Below are 18614 nucleotides of genomic sequence, written 5' to 3' on the forward strand. Positions count from 1 at the left end.
TAGTCTAACACACAGCTTACAGTCTGGACACAGCTGTCACAGATATAGATAGTCTAACACACAGCTTACAGTCTGGACACAGCTGTCACAGATATATATAGTCTAACACACAGCTTACAGTCTGGACACAGCTGTCACAGATATAGATAGTCTAACACACAGCTTACAGTCTGGACACAGCTGTCACAGATATAGATAGTCTAACACACAGCTTACAGTCTGGACACAGCTGTCACAGATATATATAGTCTAACACACAGCTTACAGTCTGGACACAGCTGTCACAGATATAGATAGTCTAACACACAGCTTACAGTCTGGACACAGCTGTCACAGATATATAGTCTAACACACAGCTTACAGTCTGGACACAGCTGTCACAGATATAGATAGTCTAACACACAGCCTACAGTCTGGACACAGCTGTACAGAATATATATAGTCTAACACACAGCTTACAGTCTGGCACAGCTGTCACAGATATAGATAGTCTAACACACAGCTTACAGTCTGGACACAGCTGTCACAGATATATATAGTCTAACACACAGCTTACAGTCTGGACACAGCTGTCACAGATATATATAGTCTAACACACAGCTTACAGTCTGGACACAGCTGTCACAGATATAGATAGTCTAACAACAGCTTACAGTCTGGACACAGCTGTCACAGATATATATATATATATAGTCTAACACACAGCTTACAGTCTGGACACAGCTGTCACAGATATATATAGTCTAACACACAGCTTACAGTCTGGACACAGCTGTCACAGATATAGATAGTCTAACACACAGCCTATAGTCTGGACACAGCTGTCACAGATATATATATATAGTCTAACACACAGCTTACAGTCTGGACACAACTGTCACAGATATATATAGTCTAACACACAGCTTACAGTCTGGACACAGCTGTCACAGATATAGATAGTCTAACACACAGCTTACAGTCTGGACACAGCTGTCACAGATATATATAGTCTAACACACAGCTTACAGTCTGGACACAGCTGTCACAGATATAGATAGTCTAACACACAGCTTACAGTCTGGACACAGCTGTCACAGATATATATATAGTCTAACACACAGCTTACAGTCTGGACACAGCTGTCACAGATATATATAGTCTAACACACAGCTTACAGTCTGGACACAGCTGTCACAGATATATATAGTCTAACACACAGCTTACAGTCTGGACACAGCTGTCACAGATATAGATAGTCTAACACACAGCTTACAGTCTGGACACAGCTGTCACAGATATATATATATATATAGTCTAACACACAGCTTACAGTCTGGACACAGCTGTCACAGATATATATAGTCTAACACACAGCTTACAGTCTGGACACAGCTGTCACAGATATAGATAGTCTAACACACAGCTTACAGTCTGGACACAGCTGTCACAGATATATATAGTCTAACACACAGCTTACAGTCTGGACACAGCTGTCACAGATATATATAGTCTAACACACAGCTTACAGTCTGGACACAGCTGTCACAGATATATATAGTCTAACACACAGCTTACAGTCTGGACACAGCTGTCACAGATATATATAGTCTAACACACAGCTTACAGTCTGGACACAGCTGTCACAGATATAGATAGTCTAACACACAAAGACAACTGCCAGGATTCATGAATAATTGGAGTGGACGTTTGCTGAAGCTCAATCATTTTTGTAATAATTATTTCCACAACTCACCACATACTGGTTAGTGTGTTATGATCTGTAGTTGGTCTGATTTGATTCATTGTTGATGTGTGGAATTCATTCCCCCTGTATTCTAGGTGTGTATCAAGGTGACCATCATCAACTTCACTGTGACCAAGTCTGGTCTGGAGGATCAGCTTCTCAGGTAGACCACACAACTGTTGTCCGCTCTGGCTCTGTGGTTGACTTGTATTCTTACCACTCCCTATCTCAGTGGTCAGCCATCCAGTCTGGCTCTGTGGTTGACTTGTATTCTTACCACTCCCCTATCTCAGTGGTCAGCCATCCAGTCTGGCTCTGTGGTTGACTTGTATTCTTACCACTCCCTATCTCAGTGGTCAGCCATCCAGTCTGGCTCTGTGGTTGACTTGTATTCTTACCACTCCCTATCTCAGTGGTCAGCCATCCAGTCTGGCTCTGTGGTTGACTTGTATTCTTACCACTCCCTATCTCAGTGGTCAGCCATCCAGTCTGACTCTGTGGTTGACTTGTATTCTTACCACTCCCTATCTCAGTGGTCAGCCATCCAGTCTGGCTCTGTGGTTGACTTGTATTCTTACCACTCCCTATCTCAGTAAATGGGTTCAGACGGTGTGTGTGGTTTTCTTGTGTTCTGACCATGTGGTTGACTTGCGTTCCTTCTCTCTCCCTCTCCCGTCACAGTGGCGTGGTTCGTCTGGGCGTCCTGACCTGGAGGAACAGAGGAACCAGCTGATTGTGAGGATCAACGCCGACCGCAACCAGCTGAAGGCCATTGAGGACCGCATCCTCAAACTGCTCTTCAACTCCAAGGGAAACATCCTGGACAATGAGGAGCTGGTGCAGACCCTGCAGGAGTCAAAGGTCAGGGGTTAGGGGTCACTGTGGGGTCATGGGGGTAGACAATAAGATTGTGGAACTCTCATGGGTGTGGTCGACTTTCTAACCAGTATCTGTATAATCTCTCTCCCTCTCTCCCTGTCTCTCTCTCCCTCTCTCTCCCTCCAGGTGACGTCAGAGGCCATTAAGCATCGTTTGGAGGAGGCGGAGGCGACGGAGCTCATGATCAACGCGGCCAGGGAGCGCTACCGGACCGTGGCCACGCGAGGCTCCGTCATGTACTTTGTCATTGCCAGCCTCTCTGAGATAGACCCCATGTACCAGTTCTCCCTCAAGTACTTCAAACAGGTGACCTTTTTGTCACTGTAGTCAATAATGATTGGTTCTCTGACCTCCCTAAATCAGCAATGTTGTTTTTACCGTTTTGTCATAGTGTATCATTAACATTTACTGGTGGGGCTTTTTCACTCTAGAGTTGGCTTTGTCTCACCTTCACGTCTCCCCCAATCACCCCCTCCATATCTCTCTCTCTCCCCCAATCACCCCCTCCCTCCCTATCTCTCTCTCTCCCCCAATCACCCCCTCCCTCCCTATCTCTCTCTCTCCCCCAATCACCCCCTCCCTATCTCTCTCTCTCCCCCAATCACCCCCTCCATATCTCTCTCTCTCCCCCAATCACCCCCTCCCTCCCTATCTCTCTCTCTCCCCCAATCACCCCCTCCCTCCCTATCTCTCTCTCTCCCCCAATCACCCCCTCCCTATCTCTCTCTCTCCCCCAATCACCCCCTCCATATCTCTCTCTCTCCCCCGATCACCTCTTCCCCCATCACCTCCCTACCTCCCCCTCCCTCTCTCCTGCCCTCCCCGATCACCTCTTCCCCCATCTCCACCCCACCTTTCTCCTCCTCCTCTCTCCTGCTCTCTCCTGATCACACCCCCCTCCCCGTAGCTCTTTAACTCCACCATAGAGATATCAGAGAAGAGCAGTGTTCTGGAGGAGCGCCTGCAGATCCTCCTGGACCAGACCCTACTCACCAGCTACACCAACGTATCCCGGGGACTGTTTGAGCAGCACAAGACCATCTACAGGTAAAGGGGGTTTGACCTTTTCTTTAAGCTGCATGCTGTGTATCAAATGGGCTGTACAAATACATTCATGATGATGATGATGATTCATATTTTTGTTATTACAGCTTCATGCTCGGTGTGGACATCATGCGCCAGCGCGGCGAGGTCTCTGATGCAGAGTGGCAGCACTTCCTGCGAGGAGCTCCCCCCCTTGACAAGGTAGTCAGGTTGATTGACGGGCCCGTCAGCCAATCAAATGGGACTATCGTCCAGTCTCAACCAAGCAAAGGCAACTAGTGTCCACTCTAAGCCAGTCAAAAAGGATAGATATGTGAGCTCTTAGCAAATTACAGGAAGAGTTTCAAGCCCTTAAGCAATCATAGAGTTTATATTTCAGCCCTTAACCAATCATATTAACTGTTCACACCCAAACCAGAAAGAGGGCTCAGGTTTGTTGTGATATGCCACACAACATAAATGTTGATAGACTGTCAATTGTGACTGGTCTATGACAGGCCTGTCTGGAATCTCTCCATAATATGAAGATATGTCTTGAGCCAGACAATTATTCACACTTCTTCTATCACTCATCAGTCTTTCCTCAGCCCATTAGCGATGCATCATTTTACATCTCCTTATTAAGAGTCTGTCTGTATACCAGAGGTCCTGTCTGCCTCTTTCCCACTCTACTGCCTTAGAGATGCGAGAGAGAGAGAGAGAGAGAGAGAGAGAGAGAGAGAGAGAGAGAGAAGAGAGAGAGAGAGAGAGAGAGAGAGAGAGAGAGAGAGAGAGAGAGAGAGAGAGAGAGAGAGAGAGAGAAGAAGAGAGAGAGAGTCCTCTAACCTGTGACTGTGAGCAGAATACTGATGTCCCCCATGTGTCTGTGTGTAATCAATGACCTAGCTGTCTCCCAGAGACACAGATCTAGGATCAGCTTCCCCTCCCCAATCCTAACTCTAATCATAAGGTGTGACAGACACTAAACTAGCCTGAGAGCAGTGTGTTGGGACACAGTCTTCGTAATCTTTCTCTAGAGCAGGGGTTTCTAGAAGAGTTTTGACAGGAGAGGATTGCTGGATGCATTATTCAATGACTCTATATCTAATGGGCAGTTTAGACTGTCTCTATGTGTCATTATTTAAGCAGGGGAAAGATGGCTGCTTTGTCTGAAAGGCCCTAAACGATTGGGGGAGGATTCTCATTAAAATGAGGTCCTTCTTCTTCACACACCCTCTCTATCTATCCATTCTCTTCTCTGTCCACTCCACACACCCTCTCTATCTATCCATTCTCTTCTCTGTCCACTTCACACACCCTCTCTATCTATCCATTCTCTTCTCTGTCCACTTCCACACCCTCTCTATCTATCCATTCTCTTCTCTGTCCACTCCACTTCTCTTTTATCCCCCATCGCTTCTGTTTTTCTCCTCTCCTCTCCTCTCCTCTCTCTCCTCTCCTCTCCTCTCCTCTCCTCTCCTCTCCTCTCCTCTCCTCTCCTCTCCTCTCCTCTCCCTCTCCTCTCCTCTCCTCTCCTCTCTCTATCTACATTCCTCCCTCGTGTTCTGCATCCCTCTATCCATCTCCAACACCCTATCCATTTCTCCTTTGCCGCCCCACTCCTTCTCTCTCACCCCCCCTCCCTTCTCCTCTCCCCCTGGCTCTCTTTCCACCCCCCTCCCTTCTCCTCTCCCCCCTGGATCTCTCTCCACCCACCTCTCTTCTCCTCTCCCCCTGGCCTCTCTCCACCCCCCTCCCTTCCTCTCTCCCTGGCTCTCTCTCCACCCCCCTCCCTTCTCCTCTCCCCACTGGCTCTGACTCCACCCCCCTCCCTCCTCTCCCTCCCTCTCCCCCATCAGGAGCATCCAGAGAGGCCTGATGTGCCGTGGCTATCAGAGTTTGCCTGGCAGACCTGCTGTGAGCTGGAGGATACTCTGCCCCTGCTTCCGGCATCAGAGAGAGATCACCGCCACACCCATCTCTATAAAACTAGGTAGAGTAGCAACACAGCTCAAATAACTACCTTTTAAACTGCTCATGTTGTCAATGGACCCCCTTTTTACAGCACAACGTTTCTGAATTCACTCTCTGCCTAGCTACAGAAGAAGATGAATATTGGAGTGTGTGTTCCCAGGTGCGTCTGGAAGTGCGTATCAGCCCAGAGAGCTGGAAGGGCTACCTGTCTGACTCCCAGCTGCCTCCCTACTCCAGAGGAGGCGTCTGAAGGAGAGGAGGAGCAGGAGGCGAGGTCAGGGGTCGCTGGGATCAGAGACTGGGGGCCTTCCGAAACTGGTGCTCATCAAGAGCTTCATGGAGGAAGGTAGTGGGGGGTTGTTAGTGTGTTTGTGATGTGTCTATCAGTCTGCATGTGATGGTCAAAGGGCTGCCAGTTCTCTTGGCAATACTCTCATCGTATGTTGTTGTCAATGGTCATATTTGTTTTGAAGTTGCCCTTCAGGCCATACAGTGATGTCTGCAGTTATTTTCATCCATCCATTGTATTTACCCTCCCTCCCTCTCTGTAGGTGGTGTTTGCGGTGACAGAGTTTGTGATCGTGAGCCTGGGAAACAGTTTGTGGAGAACCCTCCTGTGAACCTGGCCACCCTCTGCAGTGACATGTCTCCCTCCACTCCCCTTGTCTTCATCCTCAGTACCGGATCAGACCCTGTGGGAGCCTTCCAGCGCTTCGCCAGGAGAGGGGATGCCTGGACAGGTGAGGGGGGGTGGGAGAGAGGAGGATGGAGGAGAAGGGGGAGGTGACGGGGGAGACATGGAGGGAGGGAGGGAGTGATTGGGTACCCCTGTCCCCCCTCTCTGAGACTGTTTCCCTCTCTGTGTCTGTCCCTTGTGTCTCAGTATTAACAACTTGTCCTTCTATCTCATCATGTGTCCTATAGTGTAGTCTATCTCTCTAGACCAGGGTCAGGGTCCTCTCTGTCTCTCAGTATTACTGTCTCTCAGTATTAACCCTCTGTCTCTCAGTATTACTGTCTCTCAGTATTAACCCCCTGTCTCTCAGTATTACTGTCTCTCAGTACTAACCCTCTGTCTCTCAGTATTAACTCTCTGTCTCTCAGTATTAACCCTCTGTCTCTCAGTATTAACCCTCTGTCTCTCAGTATTAACCCTCTGTCTCTCAGTATTAACCCTCTGTCTCTCAGTATTAACCCTCTGTCTCTCAGTATTAACCCTCTGTCTCTCAGTATTAACTCTCTGTCTCTCAGTATTAACCCTCTGTCTCTCAGTATTAACCCTCTGTCTCTCAGTATTAACCCTCTGTCTCTCAGTATTACTGTCTCTCAGTATTAACCCCCTGTCTCTCAGTATTAACTCCCTGTCTCTCAGTATTAACCCCCGTCTCTCAGTATTAACCCTCTGTCTCTCAGTATTAACCCTCTGTCTCTCAGTATTAACCCCCTGTCTCTCAGTATTAACCCCCTGTCTCTCAGTATTAACCCTTTGTCTCTCAGTATTAACCCTATGTCTCTCAGTAGTACTGTCTCTCATTATTAACGCTCTGTCTGTCAGTATTACTCTCTCATTATTAACCCTCTGTCTGTCAGTATTAACCCTCTATCTCTCAGTATTACTGTCTCTCAGTATTAACCCCCTGTCTCTCAGTATTAACCCCCTGTCTCTCAGTATTAACCCTCTGTCTCTCAGTATTAACCCTCTGTCTCTCAGTATTAACCCTCTGTATCTCAGTATTACTGTATCTCAGTATTAACCCTCTGTCTCTCAGTATTAACCCTCTGTCTCTCAGTATTAACCCTCTGTCTCTCAGTATTAACCCTCTGTCTCTCAGTATTAACCCTTTGTCTCTCAATATTACTGTCTCTCATTATTAACCCTCTGTCTGTCAGTATTACTGTCTCTCATTATTAACACTGTCTGTCAGTATTAACCCTCTATCTCTCAGTATTAACCCTCTGTCTCTCAGTATTACTGTCTCTCAGTATTAACTCTCTGTCTCTCAGTATTAATGTCTCTCAGTATTAACTCTCTGTCTCTCAGTATTAATCCCATCTCTCAGTATTAACTCTCTGTCTCTCAGTATTAACCCTCTGTCTCTCAGTATTAACCCTGTCTCTCAGTATTACTGTCTCTCAGTATTAACCCTCTGTATTTTAGTATTAACCCTCTGTCTCTCAGTATTAACACTCTGTCTCTCAGTATTAATCCCCTGTCTCTCAGTATTAACCCTCTCTCTCTCAATATTAACCCTCTGTCTCTCAGTATTAACCATCTGTCTCTCAGTATTACTGTCTCTCAGTATTAACCCCCTGTCTCTCAGTATTAACCCCGTCTCTCAGTATTAACCCCCTGTCTCTCAGTATTAACCCCCTGTCTGTCAGTATTAACCCTCTGTCTCTCAGTATTAATGTCTCTCAGTATTAACTCTCTGTCTCTCAGTATTAATCCCATCTCTCAGTATTAACCCTCTGTCTCTCAGTATTAACCCTCTGTCTGTCAGTATTAACCCTATATCTCTCAGTATTAACCCTCTGTCTCTCAGTATTAATGTCTCTCAGTATTAACTCTCTGTCTCTCAGTATTAATCCCATCTCTCAGTATTAACTCTCTGTCTCTCAGTATTAACCCTCTGTCTCTCAGTATTACTGTCTCTCAGTTTTAACCCTGTCTCTCAGTATTAACCCTGTCTCTCAGTATTACTGTCTCTCAGTATTAACCCTCTGTATTTTAGTATTAACCCTCTGTCTCTCAGTATTAACACTCTGTATCTCAGTATTAACCCCCTGTCTCTCAGTATTAACCCTCTGTCTCTCAGTATTAACCCTCTGTCTCTCAGTATTAACCCTCTGTCTCTCAGTATTACTGTCTCTCAGTATTAACCCCTGTCTCTCGTATTGCGCCCTGTCTCTCAGTATTAACCCTCTGTCTCTCAGTATTAACCCTCTGTCTCTCAGTATTACTGTCTCTCAGTATTAACCCCCTGTCTCTCAGTATTAACCCTCTGTCTCTCAGTATTAACCCCCTGTCTCTCAGTATTAACCCTTTGTCTCTCAGTATTACTGTCTCTCATTATTAACCCTCTGTCTGTCAGTATTACTGTCTCTCATTATTAACACTGTCAGTCAGTATTAACCCTCTATCTCTCAGTATTAACCCTCTGTCTCTCAGTATTAACTCTCTGTCTCTCAGTATTAACCCCCTGTCTCTCAGTATTAACCCCCTGTCTGTCAGTATTAACCCTCTGTCTCTCAGTATTAATGTCTCTCAGTATTAACTCTCTGTCTCTCAGTATTAATCCCATCTCTCAGTATTACTGTCTCTCAGTATTAACCCTCTATCTCTCAGTATTAACCCTCTGTCTCTCAGTATTAACCCTCTGTCTCTCAGTATTAACCCTCTGTCTGTCAGTATTAACCCTATATCTCTCAGTATTAACCCTCTGTCTCTCAGTATTAATGTCTCTCAGTATTAACTCTCTGTCTCTCAGTATTAATCCCATCTCTCAGTATTAACTCTCTGTCTCTCAGTATTAACCCTCTGTCTCTCAGTATTACTGTCTCTCAGTTTTAACCCTGTCTCTCAGTATTAACCCTGTCTCTCAGTATTACTGTCTCTCAGTATTAACCCTCTGTATTTTAGTATTAACCCTCTGTCTCTCAGTATTAACACTCTGTATCTCAGTATTAACCCCCTGTCTCTCAGTATTAACCCTCTGTCTCTCAGTATTAACCCTCTGTCTCTCAGTATTACTGTCTCTCAGTATTAACCCCCTGTCTCTCAGTATTAACCCTCTGTCTCTCAGTATTAACCCTCTGTCTCTCAGTATTAACCCTCTGTCTCTCAGTATTACTGTCTCTCAGTATTAACCCCCTGTCTCTCAGTATTAACCCTCTGTCTCTCAGTATTAACCCCCTGTCTCTCAGTATTAACCCTTTGTCTCTCAGTATTACTGTCTCTCATTATTAACCCTCTGTCTGTCAGTATTACTGTCTCTCATTATTAACACTGTCTGTCAGTATTAACCCTCTATCTCTCAGTATTAACCCTCTGTCTCTCAGTATTAACTCTCTGTCTCTCAGTATTAATCCCATCTCTCAGTATTAACTCTCTGTCTCTCAGTTTTAACCCTCTGTCTCTCAGTATTACTGTCTCTCAGTTTTAACCCTGTCTCTCAGTATTAACCTGTCTCTCGTATTAACCCTCTGTCTCTCAGTATTAACCCTCTGTCTCTCAGTATTAACCCTCTGTCTCTCAGTATTAACCCTCTGTCTCTCAGTATTAACCCTCTGTCTCTCAGTATTACTGTCTCTCAGTATTAACCCCCTGTCTCTCAGTATTAACCCCATGTCTCTCAGTATTAACCCTTTGTCTCTCAGTATTACTGTCTCTCATTATTAACCCTCTGTCTCTCAGTATTAACCCTCTGTATTTTAGTATTAACCTTCTGTCTCTCAGTATTAACACTCTGTCTCTCAGTATTAACCCTCTGTCTCTCGGTATTACTGTCTCTCAGTATTAACCCTCTGTCTCTCAGTATTAACCCTCTGTCTCTCATTATTAACCCTCTGTCTCTCAGTATTAACCCACTGTCTCTCAGTATTAACCCTCTGTCTCTCAGTATTAACTCTCTGTCTCTCAGTATTAACTCTCTGTCTCTCAGTATTAACCCTCTGTCTCTCAGTACTACTGTCTCTCAGTATTAACCCTCTGTCTCTCAGTATTAACCCTCTGTCTCTCAGTATTAACCCTCTGTCTCTCAGTATTACTGTCTTTCAGTATTAACCCTCTGTCTCTCAGTATTAACCCTCTCTCTCAGTATTAACCATCTGTCTCTCAGTATTACTGTCTCTCAGTATTAACCCTCTGTCTGTCAGTATTAACCCTCTGTCTCTCAGTATTAATCCCATCTCTCAGTATTAACCCTCTGTCTCTCAGTATTAACCCTCTGTCTGTCAGTATTAACCCTATATCTCTCAGTATTAACCCTCTGTCTCTCAGTATTAATGTCTCTCAGTATTAACTCTCTGTCTCTCAGTATTAATCCCATCTCTCAGTATTAACTCTCTGTCTCTCAGTATTAACCCTCTGTCTCTCAGTATTACTGTCTCTCAGTTTTAACCCTGTCTCTCAGTATTAACCCTGTCTCTCAGTATTACTGTCTCTCAGTATTAACCCTCTGTATTTTAGTATTAACCCTCTGTCTCTCAGTATTAACACTCTGTATCTCAGTATTAACCCCCTGTCTCTCAGTATTAACCCTCTGTCTCTCAGTATTAACCCTCTGTCTCTCAGTATTAACCCTCTTCCTCTCAGTATTACTGTCTCTCAGTATTAACCCCCTGTCTCTCAGTATTAACCCTCTGTCTCTCAGTATTAACCCTCTGTCTCTCAGTATTACTGTCTCTCAGTATTAACCCCCTGTCTCTCAGTATTAACCCTCTGTCTCTCAGTATTAACACCCTGTCTCTCAGTATTAACCCTTTGTCTCTCAGTATTACTGTCTCTCATTATTAACCCTCTGTCTGTCAGTATTACTGTCTCTCATTATTAACACTGTCTGTCAGTATTAACCCTCTATCTCTCAGTATTAACCCTCTGTCTCTCAGTATTAACTCTCTGTCTCTCAGTATTAATCCCATCTCTCAGTATTAACTCTCTGTCTCTCAGTTTTAACCCTCTGTCTCTCAGTATTACTGTCTCTCAGTTTTAACCCTGTCTCTCAGTATTAACCCTGTCTCTCAGTATTAACCCTCTGTCTCTCAGTATTGACCCTCTGTCTCTCAGTATTAACCCTCTGTCTCTCAGTATTAACCCTCTGTCTCTCAGTATTAACCCTCTGTCTCTCAGTATTACTGTCTCTCAGTATTAACCCCCTGTCTCTCAGTATTAACCCCCTGTCTCTCAGTATTAACCCTTTGTCTCTCAGTATTACTGTCTCTCATTATTAACCCTCTGTCTCTCAGTATTAACCCTCTGTATTTTAGTATTAACCCTCTGTCTCTCAGTATTAACACTCTGTCTCTCAGTATTAATCCCGTCTCTCAGTATTAACCCTCTGTCTCTCGGTATTACTGTCTCTCAGTATTAACCCTCTGTCTCTCATTATTAACCCTCTGTCTCTCAGTATTAACCCACTGTCTCTCAGTATTAACCCTCTGTCTCTCAGTATTAACTCTCTGTCTCTCAGTATTAACTCTCTGTCTCTCAGTATTAACCCTCTGTCTCTCAGTATTACTGTCTCTCAGTATTAACCCTCTGTCTCTCAGTATTAACCCTCTGTCTCTCAGTATTACTGTCTTTCAGTATTAACCCTCTGTCTCTCAGTATTAACCCTCTCTCTCAGTATTAACCATCTGTCTCTCAGTATTACTGTCTCTCAGTATTAACCCTCTGTCTCTCAGTATTAACCCTCTGTCTCTCAGTATTACTGTCTCTCAGTTTTAACCCTGTCTCTCAGTATTAACCCTGTCTCTCAGTATTAACCCCCTGTCTCTCAGTATTACTGTCTCTCAGTATTAACCCTCAGTGTCTCAGTATTAACCCTCTGTCTCTCAGTATTAATCCCGTCTCTCACTATTAACCCTCTGTATCTCAGTATTAACCCACTGTCTCTCAGTATTACTGTCTCTCAGTATTAACTCTCTGTCTCTCAGTATTAACCCTCTGTCTCTCAGTATTAACCCTCTGTCTCTCAGTATTAACCCTCTGTCTCTCAGTATTAACCCTCTCTCTCAGTATTAACCCCCTGTCTCTCAGTATTACTGTCTCTCAGTATTAACCCTCTGTCTCTCAGTATTAACACTCTGTCTCTCAGTATTAACCCTCTCGCTCCTGTTCTCAGTTTTAGCCCTCTGTCTCTCAGTATTAACCCTCTGTCTCTCAGTATTCTGTCTCTCAGTATTAACCCTCTGTCTCTCAGTATTCTCTGTTCTCAGTATTAACCCTCTGTCTCTCAGTATTAATGTCCATTATTACCCTCTGTCTCTCAGTATTAACTCTCTGTCTCTCAGTTTTAACCCTCTGTCTCTCAGTATTAGCCCTCTGTCTCTCAGTATTACTGTCTCTCAGTATTAACCCTCTGTCTCTCAGTATTAACCTCTGTCTCTCATTTAACCTCTGCTCGTTCCGTCTCTCTTAACTCTCTGTCTCTCAGTATTACTGTCTCTCAATATTAACCCTCTGTCTCTCAGTATTAACCCTCTGTCTCTCCGTATTACTGTCTCTCAGTATTAATCCTCTCTCTCTGTATTAACCCCCTGTCTGTTAGTATTAACCCTCTGTCTCTCAGTATTACTGTCTCTCAGTATTAACTCTCTGTCTCTCAGTATTAACCCTCTGTCTCTCAGTATTACTGTCTCTCAGTATTAACCCTCTGTCTCTCAGTATTAACCCTCTGTCTCTCAGTATTACTGTCTCTCAGTATTAACCGTCTGTCTCTCAGTATTAACCCCCTGTCTCTCAGTATTAACCCTCTGTCTCTCAGTATTAACCCTCTGTCTCTCAGTATTAACCCTATGTCTCTCAGTATTAACCCTCTATCTCTCAGTATTAACCCTATGTCTCTCAGTATTACTGTCTCTCAGTATTAACCCTCTGTCTCTCAGTATTAACCCTCTGTCTCTCAGTATTACTGTCTCTCAGTATTAACCCTCTATCTCTCAGTATTACTGTCTCTCAGTATTAACCCCTCTGTCTCTCAGTATTAACCCTCTGTCTCTCAGTATTAACCCTCTATCTCTTAGTATTAACCCCCTGTCTCTTTCTCGTCTCTCCAGGGTGAAGTCTATATCTCTAGGCCAGGGTCAGGGTCCTATAGCAGAGAAGATGATTCTGGAGGCTCTGAAGAGTGGTAACTGGATCTTCCTCCAGAACTGTCACCTGGCTGTGTCCTGGATGTTAGCCATGGAGGAACTCATCAAGACCTTCACTGAGCCCGGTCAGACACACACACACACATACATACACACACACACACACACACACACACACACACACACACACACACACATTTATATTTACATTTTACATTTTAGTCATTTAGCAGACGCTCTTATCCAGAGCGACTTACAGGAGCAATTAGGGTTAAGTGCCTTGCTCAAGGGCACATTTACGTCATTTAGCGCGCTCTTGTCCGAAGCGACTACAAATTGGTGCATTCACCCTATAGCCAGTGGGATAACCACTTTACAATTATACTTTTTTTTTTTGGGGGTAGAAGGATACTTTATCCTATCCCAGGTGTTCCTTAAAGAGGTGGGGTTTCAAATGTCTCCCGGAAGGTGGTGAGTGACTCCGCTGTCCTGGCGTCGTGAGGGAGCTTGTTCCACCATTGGGGTGCCAGAGCAGCGAACAGCTTTGACTGGGCTGGGCGGGAACTGTGCTTCCGCAGAGGAAGGGGAGCCAGCAGGCCAGAGAGGTGGATGACGCAATGCCCTCGCCTGGGTGTAGGGACTGATCAGAGCCTGAAGTACGGAGGTGCCGTTCCCCCTCACTGCTCCATAGGCAAGCACCATGGTCTTGTCGCGGATGCGAGCTTCAGCTGGAAGCCAGTGGGTGTGCGGAGGAGGAGGGTGGCGTGAGAGAACTTGAGGTTGAACACCAGACGGGCTGCGGCATTCTGGATGAGTTGTGGGGTTTATTGGCACAGGCAGGGAGCCCAGCCAACAGTGAGTTGCAGTAATCCAGACGGGAGATGACAAGCGCCTGGATTAGGACCTGTGCGCTTCCTGGTAAGGCAGGGGTCGTACTCTCCGAATGTTGTAGAGCATGAACCTGCAGGATCGGGTCACCGCCTTGATGTTAGCGGAGAGCGACAGGGTGTTGTCGGGTCACGCCAAGGCTCTTCGATCTGGGAGGAGGACACAGTGGAGTTGTCAACCGTGATGGCGAAATCATGGAGCAGGCAGTCCTTCCCCGGGAGGAAGAGCAGCTCCGTCTTGCCAGGGTTCAGCTTGAGGTGGTGATCGTCATCCCATACTGATATGTCGGCCAGACATGTGCAGAGATGCGGTTACGCCACCTGGTTATCAGAAGGGAAAGGAGATGATTAGTTGTGTGTCGTCAGCGTAGCAATGATAGGAGAGGCCATGTGAGGATATGACAGAGCCAAGTGACTTGGTGTATAGGGAGAAAGGAGGGGCCTGAACTGAGCCCTGGGGGACACCAGTGGTGAGAGCACGTGGTGCCGGAGGCAGCTTCTGCCACGCCACTTGGTAGGAGCGGCCGGTCAGGTAGGGCGCAATCCAGGAGTGAGCCACGCCGGAATGCCCAGCTCGGAGAGGGTGGAGAGGAGGATCTGATGGTTCACAGTATCAAAGGCAGCAACGGGTCTGAAGGAAAGAGCAGAGGAGAAGTTAGCTTTAGCAGTGCGGAGAGCCTCCGTGACACAGAGAAGAGCAGTCTCAGTTGAATGACCAGTCCTGAAACCTGACTGGTTTGGATCAAGAAAGGTCATTCTGAGAGAGATGGCAAGAGAGTTGGCTAAAGGCGGCACGCTCAATAGTTTTGGAAAGAAAAGAAGAAGGGATACTGGTCTGTGGTTGTTGACATCAGTGGGATCGAGTGTTGGTTTTTTGAGAAGGGGTGCAACTCTGCTCTCTTGAAGACGGAAGGGACATGGCCAGCGGTCAAATGAGTTGATCAGCGAGGTGAGGTAGGGAGAAAGGTCACCGGAGATGGTCTGGAGAAGAGAGGAGGGGATGGGGTCGCGGGCAGGTTGTTGGGCGGCCTGCAGTCACTAGTCGCGAGATTTTATCTGGAGAGAGAGGGAGAAAGAAGTCAAAGCATAGGGAAGGGCAGTGTGAACAGGACCAGCAGTGTCATTAGGCTTAACAAAGCGAGGATCGGATGTCGTCCAGCCTTCTTTTCAAAGTGGTTGGCGAGAGTCATCCACAGAGGGAGGAGGGGGGGGGGGGGGGAGGATTCAGCAGTGAGGAGAATGTGGCAAAAGAGCTTCCTAGGGTTAGAGGCAGATGCTTGGAATTTAGAGTGGTAGAAAGTGGCCTTAGCAGCAGAAACAGATGAAGAAAATGTAGAGAGGAGGAGTGAAAAAGATGCCAGGTCGGCAGGGAGTTTAGTTTTCTTCCATTTCCACTCCCGCTGCCCGGAGCTCTGTTCTGTGAGCTCACGTGAGTCATCAAGCCACGGGGCTGGAGGGAGGACCGAGCCGGCCCGGGAGGATAGGGGACACAGAGAGTCAAAGGATGCAGAAAGGGAGGAGAGGAGGGTTGAGGAGGCAGAATCAGGAGATTGGAGGGAGAAGGATTGAGCAGAGGGGAAGAGATGATAGGATGGAAGAGGAGACAGTAGTGGGAAGAGAGGGCGAGGACTTGCGGCGGCGCGTTACCATCTGTGTCGTGGCGAGTGAGTAGTGTTGGAGGAGGGAGAAAAAAAGGATACAAGTAGTGGTCGGAGACATGGAGGAGTTGCAGTGAGATTAGTAGAAGAGCAACATCTAGTAAAAATGAAGTCAAGCGTATTGCCTGCCTTGTGGTGGGGGGATGGTGAGAGGGTGAGGTCAAAGAGGAGAGGAGTGGAAAGAAGGAGGCAGAGAGAAATGAGTCAAATGTAGAGGTTGAAATCCCCCAAAACTGTGAAGGGTGAGCCATCCTCAGGAAAGGAACTTATCAAGGCGTCAAGCTCATTGATGAACTCTCCAAGGGAACCTGGAGGGCGATAGATGACAAGGATATTAAGCTTATGGGTAGTGACTGTGACAGCGTGGAATTCAAATGAGGAGATAGACAGATGGAGTTAGGGGAAAAATTGAGAATGACCACTTGGGAGATGAGGATTCCTGTGCCACCACCCCTCTGACCAGATGCTCTGGGGTATGCGAGAACACATGGTCAGACGAGGAGAGCAGTAGGAGTAGCAGTGTTTTCAGTGGTAATCCATGTTTCCGTCAGCGCCAGGAAGTCGGGGGACTGGAGGGTAGCATAGGCTGGGATGAAGTCAGCCTTGTTGGCGGCAGAGCAGCAGTTCCAGAGGCTGCCTGAGACCCTGGAACTCCAGGTGTGTGGTGCGTGCAGGGACCACCAGGTTAGAGAGGCAGCAGCCACGCGGTGTGAGGGGCGTTTGTGTAGCCTGTGCGGAGAGGGAGAGAACAGGGATAGGCAGAGGCATAGTTGACAGGCTGCAGCAGATGGCTACAATAATGCAGAGGAGATCGGAATGAAATGAACTAAACATCAGGGAATGGAGAGAGCAGGCCTCCCTCACCAAAAAAAAAATATATATAACTCTCCCAACTTCCACCTCAGAAACTATAATTGTTTCACTGAACCACCCGAGTAAAACTCTCCCAACTTCCACTTTAGAAATTAGAATTGTTGTAAACTACAGCAGACTGTTATCAGTAGCTTGTAATTAAGTACAGCAGCTACCAACCACCTAACGTTAATGCCTCGGATGAGGTTAGAAAAACAGCTGAATGGTAGCAGCTGGCTGGCTCAATCACAGGTACTCTTAAGCATGAAATAACATTGAAACAATTAACCACAGTTGCAAAAGTTACCAGTAGCTACCCGCTAGCTAGCTAGCTTTGTTGGTCCAAGTAGTGGGTAAGCTAGCCTCGTGCTTCGCCGGGGTCCACCGAATACAGTCCTTACCTACAATAATTACCTACAATAACCTTCAATAACTACCTGAGTAAGTGTTACGAACCCCGTGGCTTTGAACGTCTAGGGTGATGGACATGAGACCCGTAACATAATTCATGTAAATTATAAGTGTGGCATGGAACAGTGAGAACAAATATGACACAACAACCATGAACTACCGTCAAACACAAATGGTTTATTTCTGAACACACGGTAAGGTTTTGGGAAAAGGGCTGAGCAGGACCCAAGAAATGAAACAATAGTGTAAAACACCCTAAACTGATCTTGCCTGCCTCAAGAACCGCCAGGGCTACTGCTACCATACAAAAATACAGTGGGTGGTCCGCTCAGGTCTAACTAGTGTTTATAGACAGTTCTTTCTACGGGAAATGTATGCCCAAGGGCAGCTAGCTCAAACTCCCCTTTTCCCAGAAACACACAATAGTTACCAACCAGAGTAACCAACAAATTAATGAGTACTCTAAACACAGGACATCACAGTATCCATTACTCACATACAAAACAGTGGTCTAACAAAATTACCAACCAGAGTAACCGGCAACTTAGTGAGTAAACAAAAACAGGACACCACAGTGTCCATACTCACATACAGAAATAGTCTCTCTCTCTCTCAACAAACACAAGTGACTGGTTTTTATATAATGGGATGTGTGATCGAAAAAACGAGTAACAGGTGGTGCAATGCACAGGAATGTTCACTGATTGGTCCAATCAGCAGACACCTCAACGACCACCAATCAGGAACATACAGGACACCTGTGATTAGGGCAGAAGGAGTAGAAACACACAAAAACACAGGATACCTGTATCCGTAACACTCCCACCCTTAAAAGAGCAAACCACAATGGTTTTGCGACACACGTATCTACATCACAACACCCAAAATTCAATAATCATCCTGCCGGGATAAAAAAAAACCTAGATCATTACACACGAGACAAAGCATCTGCCAACACATTATCCAACCCCTTTTTTGTGGCGGATCTCCAAATTATAATTTTGCCCGACAAATTGCCCAACGCATAAGGCGTTGGTTCTGGTTGTACATCCGGTGGAGAAAAACTAAGGGGGTTATGGTCAGTATACACTATCACTGGTAATGCACTGGAACCAACATAAACTTCCAAAGTACTGCAGAGTTAACAACAAAGCTAGAGCTTCTTGTTCAATGGTGGAATAGTTTGTCTGACATTTGTTAAATTTCCGTGAAAAATAACAGACAGGATGGTCCACTCCACCTGGTCTTGCTGCAGTAGAACAGCACCAGCACCTCTGGCACTTGCATCTACCTCCAGTTTAAGCGGTCGTTCAAAATCTGGCGCAGCAAGAACAGAGTACTACATAAAATTGCTTTAGCAGTGTTGAAAGCAGTACAACAATCTTCAGACCA

General features: G+C 46.0%; 1 pseudogene; it reads left to right on the forward strand.

Moving 5' to 3' along the window:
* LOC121564181 overlaps positions 1–18614 on the forward strand; it is a 99501-nt pseudogene that overhangs the window by 55316 nt on the left and 25571 nt on the right.

This window comes from Coregonus clupeaformis, chromosome 35 (assembly GCF_020615455.1).
Source record: "Coregonus clupeaformis isolate EN_2021a chromosome 35, ASM2061545v1, whole genome shotgun sequence".
NCBI lineage: Eukaryota > Metazoa > Chordata > Actinopteri > Salmoniformes > Salmonidae > Coregonus > Coregonus clupeaformis.